The following is a 16,329-nucleotide window of genomic DNA, read 5'->3' as shown; positions in this document are numbered from 1 at the left end:
AAAACTAAAAATAATTTGCAATATATTTATGAGGATTTGCTAATGAGATTCAATTATTAACATCAAATCTATAATGGGCTACATGAGGACACTACATAAGTTTTGATTACGAATTTTAGCATTAAAAGTGAAACAACAAAGAAGTTGGCATGTGAAGTGTGAAAATGATTCATACCCTCATTGGGTTGTTGCTCGTTCTATAATCTATAACCCATGATAAATTGTCAAAAAGAATTACCCGAAAATGTTAAGACTTGAAAGGAAAGAATAGGAATGAGTAGAAGGAGAGCATGATATTTTGCAATGACTTGTCACTTTCCTTTGTTCTTTGCTTTTACTTGGAAAACAAAAGAGAGGCAAACCAGGTGCTGATTGTGCCTGACACGTGTCGCCATGTCGGTGCATGAAACAAATTGAGAATCACAATGCAACCTTGCAACGGGAGAAAGAGAACCAACTTCAATTTTGATTTGACTCTCTTCGTTTTCTCCGTCTCTTTCTTTCTGCTACTTTCACTTGTTTTCTTCTCAGACATATTTTAGTATTGTAGCATTTTACACTCCTCTCTTCTTGTTAATAACAAAAAAAAATGTTTTTTTTATTTCTATTTAAATATGATTAGATGTTAGTGTCAGTAATTATAAATAATAAATATGAACATTTAAGTTTTAAAATAAAAGAAAGTTTAAGGGGCTAGCAATTTTTGTATTTTGTAGCCAGCACTTAACATGAAAAGAAAAGTGAGTGATCTCTCACCATTAAAAACACTATTGATGGAAAAGTGAGTGATCTCTCACCATTAAAAACACTATTGATGGCCAATTGATGGTTACAAAACACAAAAGTTGCTGATACCTAACACTCCTCTTAAAATAATACTTCTTCCATAACTCAATGTTCTTGCTTTTAGTTTTACTGGAGTTGAATTTTACAGCAATGTGCAATAACAATTATATAAACCTTGTGAAAAAATTGACTAATTACAAGTCACCAAAAAAAATTTAATTAATTACAAAATTATAAAGTTTTAATTTTCATACAGAATATGATCTATATTAATAAAGTTCTATGATCTATATTAAAAAAGTTCTACTATCTTAAACATCTTATAAACATAAATATTTGCCAATTGGATGACAGTCTAAATTCTTTTACACTATTGATATAATCAAACGCATTACTTAAACAGAAAATTAAAGAAATAACATATGTGAACAAAATATGAAAATAATGCTTCCTATTGTTGAATAAATCACCTACATTGCTCAGACAGTCAACAATCTAAAGCACCAGCTTTCTGGGCTCATAAAAGATAATCCTCAAAGGAGAGGGAGAGAGAGATAGCAGAATAAAAGATTAAAATAAAAATAAAAAGAATGGACTATTCAAGTAGTCTTTACACAACAAATCCAATAGATTAGTAGTTAATATTACTAATGAATAGAATGCATGCATGCAATAATCTCCATTTGAAATTTGTGTATTCCCAAAGAGAGAAATTAACAGCATAGATTATTATAGTAATGGGAGATCATTTCAGGGTCATGTTTGGAAGAAAATGCAAAAGCATAGGCCACAAGAATCAGGATTATCAGAAGAGGAACAAACATGAGTATGGTCGGCGGCGGCGGCAGCGGCGGCAACACCAGTGGCAGAACAAGGAGTGCCATGGTCAACACCACCAAGAACATCACTGATTTCAACCCAACAAGCTTTATCATTATATTCAATTAGTAATGTGGTAGTGATGAAATAACTAATTCTCTCATGTATATATAAACATGTGTATCATCTACCAAATTCTTGATCTTCCTTCTCCTTCAAGCCCCTTCAGATCAAAACCCAGATGGTCTTTTTTGCTTCTGAATTTAAAGGAAGCAAAAAGATGAGATTTTTACCACACCCCTGTAGTGTATGATGTTCTCTCTCTTACTCTCTCTCTCTCTGTTGTTATTATCTTATAGCACTGTGCCAATTCCTAATTAAAGAAAATATAGGGGCAGTTTTGGAGTTATAGATGAAAATAAATATGGGAAATTCAAACTACTACCCATGTTCTCTTTGCTTTTCTTAGGGCCTGGCTACCATTCTGCAATTCTTCTTTATAGAAGCAAAAAAGGATCCACTTTGTTACATAGTCATGACTCTCATTAATTGAAATTATATTAGAAACGCGATTCAAGATTTCTTTTTTTTTTTTTTTCAGTAGGATTATCAGTGCCAAGTGCATGCATCAATGGCAAACATGGTAAAAATTAACACGTGATTTGTACAATTTAGCAGTTAATAAAAGTATGGTAAGTGGTTTTGACTTAACTAGATGAGATACATTGCACATTTGCACCCTCAAAAACCATGGTTATGAGTCTGCCGTTTTTGTGTTATGTCTTCAAATTGTCTTCTTATTGGATATAAGAAAATAATGACATATGATGACGTGTAAATGAGTGATTTTGGTCCAATAGATAAACCATAATTCAACATTTCAATTAATGTTTTCAATCAAGATTTTGGTGTCATAATTGTCGTAACATTTTTAATTAAATCGCCTCATTTATCTCATTTAAATAAAGAGATGAAGAAGGGTGTTGTGGGACCAGCATGCATGTTTTTTTTTTTTTTTCAACTTTCATACGCTGAATTTGGAGATAGGTAAAAAAATTTCAATGACCATAATCAAAGACCATAATCAAAAAATTTGGAGATAGGCAAAAAATTTGGAGATAAACAAAGACCATAATCAAATTGCAGGAAACATTGAATTATCCAAAATCCAAACTTAGAAACCAATTTATGAAATTTAACCATACTAGCGCGGGACAAAACAGTAAATCAATTATAATATATAATAAATATTAAAAATTGTTATATTTTGTAAAATTAAATTAAATATGTGTGAACTAAAGTTAAATTTGAAAAGTGTTTTATTTAAAATAATTTGTAGTACAAAAAATTTGGATGTTAAAATTGTACAAAGTAATATTTTTATTTGGTAATTTAACTTTTATATTTGCCTCTCTTTCAAAAAAAATTTTTACATTTGCTTTGATTGTTGTTAGAGTTGTTATTTTCTTTTTTCTGTCGTAAGTTATTGTGAAGACATGTTCTTTATGAATTGTTGAGTTGTATGCACTTTCTATTGTGTTATTTATTTCATCTTTGCATGTATGTTTTTTTAAATATGTGTCTTAAATTTGTATGATTTTCTTTCTAATTAATCTTTTGATGGGTATGTGATCTTCGTCTGATGATATTAGTATTGGCGAAGTTGGTTCCTATAATCAATGAATAATTTAAATTAGAAATAAAAATGATGTCTTGAATAAGCGAATTTTTTCTGGAGTATTACCTATTTTATTTGTTGTAATGGATGTTGAGGTTCAGTATTTTTGGTTGGAACAAATGTCTTGGTAACAGTGTATTGTTGACAATCTTTTTTGAGATTAAAATCATTTATTTTGAATTCAAATATAAGTGTAAGGTTGCACAAACTTTTCAATTGGGGTGGTGTTTCAATGTCATTATTTTTTTAGAGTGTCATTAGATTTGAAGCAGTTGTGCGCAACACTTTTTTTTCTTCGCCATCAAATAGTACAGAAATTGTAGTAGCACTTTGATCTAAAATAGGTATTGGGTTAGTAACTAATAATTTAATAGATGAGATTATGAAAAGTATATAGAGTTACCTTATTATTAGATATTGTGGTATTTGATTACATGTGCCACAAATGTAATTGCCTCCTTTTCATCTAATATAATCATTTCTAAACAAATTGGCTCCTCTTCATTTGTGGTTGTTAATGTTTTTCATAGATAAACCACGCAAACTTTGATAAACCAATTGTCTGTTTGTTTGGTAATATTGTCTAAAGAATAATGTTTCATTGAGTAAGTTTGAGATGTTGTGTAGTTCGAAAATAAATTTTTTGTACTAAATTTGATGTTATTTGAAGGAATAGTGATAAGAGACTTATATAAGTAGGTCAAATACTATGAAATTTTAATATTTATAACATTTAATGAGTTATTTATAGAAATTAATTATTGGGGGTTATAAACTTATTGTATTGTTTATACGGTAAGATATAATAAATATAGGAATATGTATTCAATGTCTTTGTAGGTTAATTTCTAATTATCGGTGTTTTTTATTTTTTTTGTATATTTTTTTTTTGTTGATTTAAAAATAATAGGTAATTTGGCAAAAATTGAGTGGTTGATTCTAAAATTTTGTCAAGTAAACGATGTTACTGACATGGTATTAGTAGGAAAAAAATATGTCTTAAAAATAATGTGAATAAACTTATATATCTATTTTTATATAGAAGAGTGCTACACATACAAGTCATTTTTGTTTACAAGTCTTACAAGTTGGGCCTAACACGCATGTTACTGAACCATCTTTGCGTGTTTCATCTTCGTTTTCTTTTTTACGAAGAAGAAGAAGGAGGAGGAGGAGGAAGGAAGAAGAAGAAGCGTGAAAACGACGTGAATATAAATGACTTGTATGATTTGTATGGAAAAGCGTTCTCTCTTTGCCTTCGATCTCCTTCTGTTTTTTTCGATTTTCATGGTTTCTGAAATCAAGCTTTGAAATTGTTTTGAAGATGATGGAACTTCAGAAATACACCCGAACGATTACAAAAATACACCCAAACAATTACAGAAATACATTCAAAGGATTACAGAAATACACCCAAACAGTTACAGAAATAAACCAAAGAATTACAGAAATACACCCAATATAGGGAGAGACAGTATATTTCTTCTTGAAATCAATACACCCAAAGGATTACAGAAATACACCCAAAGGATTACAAAAATACACCCAAAGGATTTAAGAAATACACCCAAAATTCGTTGAAGTACACCTCATGCATAATTCAGAACTCTTTCTCTTTTTCCTCCTCATCTTCTGCTGCTTCTTCTTCTTCAAAAACGATTTCAGTGTTTGATGTCAAAAAACAATGGAAATCGAGAATAACGAAGAAAGAAAACAAAGAGAAAAGCACGTAAATGAAGAAGAAGAACAGGAAGAGGAAGAAGAACGTGCAGCAAGAAGAAGAAGAAGGAGAAAGAGAAGGCAAGAAACGTACCTTGAATAATGTTTCTTCGTTTTTTCTGGTAATTTTGATGAAGGAGAAAGAGAAAACGAAAAGAGGAGAAGAAATTTCAATAAAAAAAGAGGGAAGAAGAAGAAGAAGAAGAAGAAGAAGAGGAAACACGGAAAAAAAAAAAAGAAAAAGAGGCACACAAAAAAACGTGAAACGGCGTATTTATAAATGACTTGTATGACTTGTATAGAAAATTACTTGTATGTGGAGAATTACTCTTTTATATATTAAGAATAAATTTTTTAATTTAATAAGTTAAAAATTAATTTTATTTATTATTGACCAATAAATTATTACATACGTAAACATGATTTAAATTCTCGATTATAACTATCAATCAGGCTATTTCGGTCTGTTTAGGCATATCCCACCTAAATTCGTGGATTAAACAAATCCATTTCGTTTAGAGAACAACTAGGGAACCAAAAGCATATCAGCCAAAAACCAGCCAAAATGTGTTTGGGTTTCATGAAAAATCGGGTTTTGGTTTGTGCTTCGTGATCCCAGGAGCAGTTTTCAAACATATTATTCAAAAAGTGATTCTAATTAAACGGTTTTGTTTACTTTTTGGCTGATCACTTTTTAGTTCCATATACTTTTTCAAAAGATAAAAAGTCTTACCAACCTATTAATTATTGTTGTGGAGTTGCATCAACTTATATACATGACGTTTATTTCACGTACTAATATGTATGATCTGTCATTTTTTTAAGTTAATCGAATTCAATCTATTTAACCTAAAATTTAAACAAATTTAATATTAAAGATAAAATTTACTTATTTAAACAAATAAATAAATAAATTAGTCCAATAAACTTAACTCATTTTAACGGCCCATCCTAACATTTGTTACATTTTTTAAAAGAGTAATATTTCAAATAGGTCTCTAAATATTTGCGATCCGACAGATTTATCCCTCAAAAGAATTAATTAGGTTCCGGGTCTCCAAGATATATATGCCATATAGGTCCCCAAGTCAGGTTGAACATGTTAACACAATACTCTCTCTTCTACGTGGAGGTTGTAAATGTGACGTGTCAGGTAAAGTAACACGTGTCGCGCTCAGGACACATTAGTCTCTTGACACATGGCTAAAACGACGTCATTTTAGAACAACATCAAACAACGCCGTTTTGAGGGGACAGATACGTCCCACCTTTCTTTACTAATTTTCAAAATTTTGACGTTTTAAAGTCAAATAGGTTCCCTAAAATTTTTATTATAAGTCAAAAAAGTCTCTGAATTTATAGTATATATGTCAAATTGGTCCCCTCGAATTAAGCAACTAGAACCAGAATTAGAATGAAATTATGATAAAATTACCCAAAGTATGTCAAAGTATGCAATTCCAAGCACATGAAATGACAAATCTCAAGTACAATTACAATCAAACAATTAGAATTTGTCAGTATCTTCATTTAGCATTTTGTTCTTTTGCATAACTTTGATCTCTTTATCTCCATGAATTGGGTGAATACCAGATTTCAAGTTAGCAGAAGTGGGATCATACTAATACATTGCCTTGTAGTCAACTGGCCATAGTAATCCAAGTTCAAAAAAAAATTCTATAGGTCAAAGAAATAGATCAAGTCACTGGATGGGTGAGAATTTTTTACTTTCTCTATTAATATACACAAATACTCCTTTGTTGTCTTTAACAAAACTTTTAACGTTGTAAAATACATATATTATGTCTTTACTCATCTAAATACTAAAACATAAAATTCTGCCACGAGTTAACTAAGCAACCAATACAATACAACAACATCACAACAGAATAAAAATTTTAAACACTTACATTGTTTTTGTTATTATCAAATACCTATCCGTAACCACTTCACAACTCTTACTTAATCTACACCTACAACATACTGTCTATAAAGGGTTAGCTCGTAAAATTTAAGTGAGATTTTGGGATACTTGTAATTTTATAAAGAGAAAGAGAGAGGAAGAATTTTTTTATACAAGGTACCCGCTTAAATTTAAGGACCTTTTTGACTTATAATAAAAATTTTATGGGACTTATTTGACTTTAAAACGTCGAAGTTTTGAGAATTAAAAAATAAAGGTGGGATGTATTTGTCCTCTCAAAACGACATCGTTTGGTATTATTTTAAAATGGTATCGTTTTAGCCACGTGTCCAGAGACTAATGTGTGCGCGACACATGTTGCTATACCTAACACGTTATACGTACAACTTTAACGTAGGATAAAGAATGTCATGTTAATCGATTCAATCTAACTTAAAGACGTATATGACATATATCTAATAATTTTAAAAATTTGAGACTTAATTAATTTTCCTGATGGATAAATCTGTTAGACTACCAAATTTTTAGACCATCTCCAGTAGGGAACTCATCCCAGTTCCTGTTTATGGCCCACCTGTCATAAAAAGTAACTCCACATCAGCTTTTGCGTTATAAACAATAAATAGGAACTCAAAGCATCTCTCTCTTCTCCATTAGGAGGAACTAACTTTAGTCCCTATTGTGGTCCCACTTAATTAATTAATTAAAATACTTAAAATTAATATAATTAATTTTTTTAAATAATATTATTTAAATTTATAAATTTAAAAATAATTCATTATTAAAAGATATTAATATTAAATAAATTCATATATAATAATAATACACAATATATAATTCGAGATTATACTAATTTATAGTTTTGTGTTTACAACTGCTAATTTTAATAATATCATTAGATTTTAAATATTTAAAAATAAAAATAACCAACTCAACTAAAAATTATTTTATAAAGTATAAAAATTAAATTTATTTTTTAGTGTAAGAAAATTTAATTAATTATTTAATTAATTATTATTTAAATAATTAATATAAATTATTAATTAAATAAAAATATAATTATTTAATATAATTTTTATTATAATTATTACTAATTTAATTATTATTTAATTATTTCAGATTTTATATTATTATTTTTTTATAATAACTTGCCAAATGACAAGTTATTATTGGTTAATTTGAGTCCTTGCTTAAAGGGACTCCTTTACCTTGATCCTTGTGCGGGAACTTACTCCTTCTCTCCTCCAATGGTTAGAGTTCCTATATGTTAGAAAAAAGTCAAAGAGGAACTCACCATTGGAGGTGCTCTTAAGACCTATTTGGAGTATTAAAAAAGGATTATTGAACTAAAGATTTGATCTTGGGTTTGGACATGGCGAAAACCCAAAGAAATGATCTGACTGGACCAGCGAAACATGCCACTTGCCACGTGTCCATTAAGAGGATTGAAATTCCATTCTTACCCATTGAACGTGGCAAGTCCCCCTCACCTCGATCAGTAGTGCAGTGTTGTGACTTATGATACTTTTGATGAGAAACCAAAGCATTTGTGTGTCCAAAATCAAAAGGAAAACAAAAAAACACTTGGAACTGCTTCTTTGTTTCGACTTGCCAGTTGCCACCGCAATCTGCTTCATTTGTACTACCGTTCCAACAGGAGGACTCATCACCAACGAAGCTTCCATGGTGGACCCCATGCAAGTTCAATACCATTCCAATGGTTTTCTATTTTTCTGTTGCCAGGTAAATCTCCTCCACTGCCACAGATGGAGACCTCCCAAGAGGGTTCGATCTGGACCATTAATCACGCTCTGATCACACGGTCATGATTCATCAACCAGACTTCGGTTCCTGTCTCCTTAGAACTCAAGGATACAGTTGTACGAGCCTATAGAACAGATCCTGTTCAAGTAAGGTCGTGTCCTTCTATTTCACTCTTTGATTATATAAACGCTCGAGTCTTGCTAAGAACAAGCGATGTAAGACAAACTTCGCTTCCCTTGTTAACCTCATCAGTTACTCTCTCTCTTTCTGGAATTGTATTTATTGATTTAAGATCCCTGAATATATATGCCAATAATGAAATGATGGAGATAGTAATGTTTTATAAAATGATGTAGTATTTTTGGTGCATTATCAAGTAGCGCATGAGAAAGATTGTACACCAGTTAAAATTGCTGTAGAAAACTTGACTGGTGGTCCAAAACCTTTCTCAATCATTTCTCTTATCATATTATTAATAACCTTAATTGCCGCATTGTTCCAACCTATAAGAACTGCATAATCATTATTTGTCTCCTGTTCTTATCAGTTTAATATCTGATACATGGGCTAATAGTCCATTTGAATTAAATCAATTTTTATAGGGAGAGACCAGAGAGTCCATAGTGGTAGTTTGCTACTAAGACTCTCATGTGTTGTCACCTTTGTCTTGCAATATAGCATAGTTTGGTACATTCATCCCACCCAAATCAGTTCAAATTATTCTTCGATGTTAGATTAGGATTTAAGAATTCAAAAAATGGTGTTGATGGATTATAGGGTTCTGTTGTGACAGAATACAAAGTGTGACCCATTGATGCTTTGTTATTATTCACATTAGGTTCTTTAGTAGAAGATCAATCTTCACTCTTATGTATGAACAATTCTGTTATGAAATTCTACCTAAAATTAAAGCTTACAATGGTGAAATATATATATCTGAAATATCAAAACAAATTAATTGAATGCTCTAAAGTAAATTGTAATAGTTTTTACTGAAAGCGAGTGAAATCTGAGCCATTAATCACACTTTGATAACACGGTTGTGGTTCATCGACCATGTCTTTGGTTCCTTAAAACTCAAGGATAAGCGGTACGAGCATATAGAACTGATCTTTTTTTCCAAGTATACAATTTTGTGTTCATGTATATATACACTTATTTAGCTGCATTCATTAAGACTTATATGTAAAATGCTTGTAACCATTCCGGATTTTCTAATAAAGTTGTAAGATGTTTCTTACATAGCAACATTTATCTCTAATCATAGGTCTCAGTGGCTTACTTGAAAAGAACTGTAATATATACACAATTTTTTATATATAATCCCTTATTTTGATCTTATTAATTCCCTTCATAGCAGGATTATGATCATTATGCTTTTTCATGTGGGCAGCCATGATGAATTAAGATGTGAACCCCATACACTCAACTTGCACAAGTGGAAGGAGATCATAACGGAGTCCCTGAGATACTAGTGAATTTATAATGAATGTATATAGTTACACAAGATAGGTCTTCACATTTTGTTTATAGTTTTTTTTCATATGAAATAAACCAATGATTCCCATGTCATGTATACTTTTGTGCTTCTGAAGCCTTATATATATATATATATTCTTGTTTCCAAATCTCAGGCAGCAAGCATATTATAACCCCTCAAGCATTTGTGGAAATGGTTCCAAATTATACAACTTTTGATGTATATTAGCATACATACAGATTTATTAATTAATAATATCAAGAAGCTCTTTCCAATACATTTATCTTGTTACACAAGGTATTAAGTATCAACCACTATTAAGTATTATCCGTTGTAGCTAATTATGCTGACATAATCAAAGACATACCAATGGATAACTTTAATCTTGAGGCCGTTTGGGAAATAGCAGTTTGGGAAGTAGCAGAAAGTTTGGGAAGTAGAAGTTTGGGAACTAGAAGCTACTTTTTCTGACTTTATTCAAAAGTCATAGTACGAGTATTTAGGTCCAATTTGGATAATCAACTTAATTAAGCTCCTTTTGATAAAATAACTTAAACAATAAATGACTCTGTTAAAAATAACTTATAAATAAGTTATTTTGTGTTTGGATTTTTAACTCTAGAAGTACTTATTTTATAGAAATGTGATGAAAAGTAGAAGTATTATGAGAGAAGTCATTTTTTTTAACTTCTCTATAAGCTCCAAAATAGCTTCTTAGAAAGTTGCAATTTGGTTTTGAAAATTGCACCAAACATTAATACTACTACTTTTCATAAGTCAAAAGTTAAAAAAAGTTACTTCTAAAGTTTCCCAAACGGGCCCTTAGCATTATTTTAAAAAGAACTTTTAACTTTTCGAAAAGTTAATTCATAGTTTTTTGAAGAAGTAGAAATATATGACTTCTCTTCGATAAGTTATTCTTTTATTTTCGTAAAAAAAATTGACCTCAAAACAAAAAAAATCTACTTTTATTTTTGTCTCTATAAAAAAATACTGGAAATACTGGTCCCATCACTATTTTCACCAAGGTTTCATCTGCTAGAAATATTGGCCTTCCATTATCATTTTCACGTAATGATTTATCTGCTGAAAATATTGATCCTCTACCACCATTTTAAAACACAATTCAACTAAAAATAAAACAAACGCATCTAAAAATTATAAATAAATTTAGTATTTTTTTAAAATTAAATACACATTCAAAATACAAACTAAATAAAACTAAAATTTAAAATTTAAATTTAAATTTTAAATTTTTGTTTTAAATTTAATATATTTAATTATTAATATATTACAATTTAAATACACATCCAAAAATCAAATTAGTTAGAATTCAAAATTTCGAATTTAAAATTCTAAAATAAATCTTAAACTATCTTAAATCACTAGTAAAATCCTTCGGCGATGCGCTCTTCCCCGCGACACGCACTTCCCTTGCGCACACCCTCGCGCCTCCTCCATCGATGGGCTCTTCTCCGTCCCTGGTCTCCTCCCTCGCGCCACGCACAACCGCCCCCTTCTCCCGCGCCTCCCCTGTCTCTTCTCCCACGTCGCACTCCTTCCGTCTCTTGTATTTTTACTTGCAAAATTTAAAAAAAAATTGGTTGAGTTCATTCATGTTATCCTTTTTTTCGCTTAATAAAAAGTTCTATTTTTTAAAATTTATGTATAATATTGGAAGTGTCTTTTTTTTTAAATGTATTTGTGATTATAATTTTTTTTTGCATTCATATATTTGATTTGGGAGTTGTAATGTTAACCTAATTTGGAAGTGTCAATATTTAATTTTGGATGTGTTTATGTTGTTCATAATGTTCTTATGTACATATATAAGTTTTTTTACATGAGTTTTGAATGTATTGATAAAATATTTAGAGTGCATTCTTATCATTTTGGATGTGTATTTGAGTTTAATTTTTTCTGTGTTCAATATATAATTTAGAACTACAATGAGAATAATTTAGATGTGCTAATACATAATTTGAATGTGTTTATGTTATTTATTTAATTTTAGATGTGTTTTTTACATGAGTTTTGAATGTTTTGAATAAAAAAAATAATTGAAGTGAGTTTAATTGATTTTGAAAATTCACTGATTTTTTTTAAATTAGTACACGAAAAATTGTTATGAGTTTTATGGTTTAGTTTGCAAAAAATTAATGTATTGCAAGTGGTTACAAATTTTACGGTGATAAGTATTCAAAATAAAAGGGGTTCCTTAAAAAGAGGAAATATGATTAATTAAAATAATAAAATATTAGATTTAAAGGTTGAATAAAGGCTAAATTTTGAGTATTACAATCAAGATTATTGTGAATTAAAATTTTATTACTATTTACCATGTACAAGAATATCGTTATGGGTGAAGATGAAGTAGAAGAACCAGTTTCTACCTAAAAAATGGAACTAATAAGAGAGCAAATAAAGAATTAATTGCCTGAACAATTGTAATCTTAGTGATTAGGTTATAGTACGTTCAATATTAAAAAGTATTTGTTATCATTGTTGTTTTAATATCCATTTTTTGTGAAAAAAAATTGTATTTTTTGAGTTATTTATCCAAACGCTACGACTTTAAAATAAATACTTCTATAACTAAAAATCCAAATGCAAAATAACTTATTTATAAGCTGCTATTAATAAAAGTCTTTATACTTTAAGCTCTTTTTCCAAAAGAACTCATTTAAGTTGTTTATTCAAAGTGGGCATAATAATTAGAAAAATGAATTGTAAACACGATATTTGGGCTTGTCATAGACCAACAATAGTGGGCTCTTGGTCCTAGTTCATAACATTATTCTTTAGCATCATTTCTTAAAAAAAAAAATAGATACACTTCCAAAGGGACAAAAACTTGGAAATGAAGGTATAAACATAAACTTAAAATCTATGGTCTTTTAGTAAAAACTATTACAATTTACTTTAGTTGTAAGGCAGCATTTATGTTAAATCCTCTACAAAGTAACAATTTGAATATGATGAATACTTCATAGGTAACATTGGATTTCAAATTGCAATCAACTAAAGAAGAAAAAAAAAAAAACCAACTTTATTACCAAACAAATACCAACACAGAGAAACACTTTACCTTTGATGTCATATGTGCTTAGGCTAGTCCCTTAACAAGGAATTTTTAACCGTTGTTTGTAAGATAGATTGGAGGGGCAATAAGGTAAATCAAATATTGAGCAGCAATATTGTAATAAGGGAGACATAGAGGTAGTTGATATGACAAGACAACCCCATGCTTGTCTCCCAAAACACTTCCTCTTTTTGGCCAATTTTTTTATTTAATTTGAATTATTTTGTCCAAATAATATGAACATTGATTCAGGTCATTGCCTCCCCCATAGTTATTTATTTCCCTCTGCTTCATTCTCTTATATTCCTGTTTTCCTGTGTTGGAGGGTTTTAAGGATTCAATAGTACTATATGCATGCTTTCTGGGTTTGTGTTGTCAACTTTCACTACATTTTAGGAAACAATGCAACTTACTTCATCTCTTTTTAAATCTTTTGTATATTATGGCAATAAACCAAAGAACATGATCAGTGTATGTATCCTTCAGATTCTTGACTAGTCATCATTAAGAAATGAATTCAATTGTGTGCTGGATTTAATTTCATGACCATTGGATTTTGATGTTCTCTCTATATACTATTACTAGGTCATCTTAGTTACATTATTAATAGTATATGATCTAAAACTAGAAGATATGTGTCAAATGAAACCATGCATTAAACTGGTGGAAAATCGGATATACTTTCTTGGTAAAAGGCTTATTGATTGATTAATTGGTTGGTTGGGTCCAATCAAGAAAAGAAAAAGAAATGCTTTAAAAATCGTCTCATGCACACTTGAAAACAATATTCTTGAGATTCCCCACTTGCCAATTATGTTAATTCTTTTTCTCTTTGATCATCTTTATCATGATTTCATTTTAATTCATATCCATAAAAAATAGGTCATGTATGTGATGTCAAATATTTATCTTTGAGATATTTGCAACTAAAGCATTGTGCTTTGCAAAAGTTGAGGGGTTGATCCAAAGCCCAAACTTGAGGCCCAACAAGCAAACCTTTTTTACATAGGGAAAGTATGAGGGAGGTTTAGGGAGTATTAGAGATATAATCATTAGTGTTACTTTTTCTCATCAGTTGAAGCTTTTGGAATGAGTGGTATCATGACATGGTATTAGAGTTCTAGATTCGAAAGGTTAAGAGTTTGATCCTTGGTGAACCTAAAAATCAGTTTAAGCTTTTTTATTATCCCTAGTACTCAGATGGTTATTCTAGATAGTATGGAGAATGTTCATTTTGTAACTCAATATTGTACAAATAGTTCATTGGCTCCCTAGCAGGACTCGTGTCTTCGGATTCGAAATTTGACTAAGTTAAGCAGTTGATGGAACCCTTAAGTATTGGAAAGTTTTCAAGTATACCAGTACTTTATAATTAAGATTAACGGTTAAAAATTATTGAAAAATCGGTATATTGATATACTTAAAAATTTTTCTTAAGTATTATATGTGTGAATATGATATGGATGAGTTTATAATGCCTAATCCTTGAAAAGGCTATAGAATAATATCTTAATCTATGGGACTTAAGATGTTTATAAATATTATTTAGTTTATATATTTGGATTTTTTTGTAGAAGTGACAAACAATTCTAAAGAGGATTGAGTTTAATAGTTGATTTTGAGTGTCTCCAAGTATTGTACCAAAATAATTTCTTTAAGTTCATAATCACATACTATTAAAAAATAGTAACATATATATTCTTATTCATAAATAATCTACCAAATATTTCAAAAATAGTATTTTGACATGATTAATCAACTTTACAGGAAATAAATGTGACAAAGATAAAAGGCTGGCTCTTTTTCACTTTGCTAACCCAATTAAGTTAGCAAGATAATTCACGTCTCCTAGTTCATGAAAACTGTTTTTTCCAATAAACATTCCTTAATCTTTGGGGTATATAATCACTTTTGCTCCTTTAATTAACTATATATAAGTGAAAGAATATATATAAGACATGATGTGATGTCCCCAAAACCATAGGCAAGCTATGTTTAAAGTTTAAAGAACATGCATTGTCACAACTACTACTTTAATTTCCCAATTTGACAAGGTCTACTCTTGTGTTAATGCTCTAAAAGACAATAAAGTTGACCTTAAACTTCTATTTTGAGGCATTAATAACAATACTATAGTATATATTTTGCTTTTCCAAAATCAAGGATTAAAATAGGATCATGGGGGAGGAGCCAAAGTTTCAATGATTTGTTACGTATGAGAAGATCTTCTGACGTGGCAGATCAAGCAAAGTTGGTTGCTTAATTATTATTCAGTGGCCAACGTTGAGATTTTCCTTTTCCTTAATTTGTTACTTTTCTTAATGTTTTTTTCTCGTTATATTATTAATTTTTACCAAAGATAGGAGACTCGAACTCGCAACCTCTGAATTGAGTATGGGGAGACTATTCCAAATTATATTATTAATTATTAGTGAGAAGAAAAACATATATATACTGAATCATCAAAGAATTTCAGTACTATTAGTTAAATTTCATTTCTAAAATTATACTTTCACTTACTTATTATAAATCTAGAGAGTCATACATCATAACTCTTCCCACAAATTGCACCTAAAAAGCATTTAAAAAATAATAATGACTTAATTTCAAGCCTATTATTGTGTTCTTCGGAATAGTATAGTATTGGAAACATTTCAAGTGCACTAGGAGTATTGGTGTTCCAGTTATTTTAACCGTTGATCTGAATTATAAAAAATATATATAATATATATTAATTAAAATTAACGGTTAAAATAACTGGAACACTGATATTCCTAGATATACCTGATAACTTTCCAATGAGTGATTTACATCATCATATAGAAACCATATATATAGTTTTCTTTGTACAGTTTTATTTTTATTCATACTTGTCTAAAGTCACACATATAGATACAAAAGTCATGAATCATTGATGGGATAGCTGGAGCCTCATCTGAGTGTGCTTCAGCAACTACCTTAAGTAATTGTATATCCTTGTAGCTATATAAATTTAAGTGTTTATTATAAGTTTTATATCCTCAAAAATGAGGTCTTTAAATGATTTATAATTAAATATAAAGTATTTTTTAATTCAT

Source organism: Arachis ipaensis, chromosome B06 (assembly GCF_000816755.2).
Source record: "Arachis ipaensis cultivar K30076 chromosome B06, Araip1.1, whole genome shotgun sequence".
Classification (NCBI taxonomy): Eukaryota; Viridiplantae; Streptophyta; class Magnoliopsida; order Fabales; family Fabaceae; genus Arachis; species Arachis ipaensis.
The sequence above is the reverse complement of the archived record's forward strand: the minus strand, read 5'-3'. Positions refer to the sequence as shown.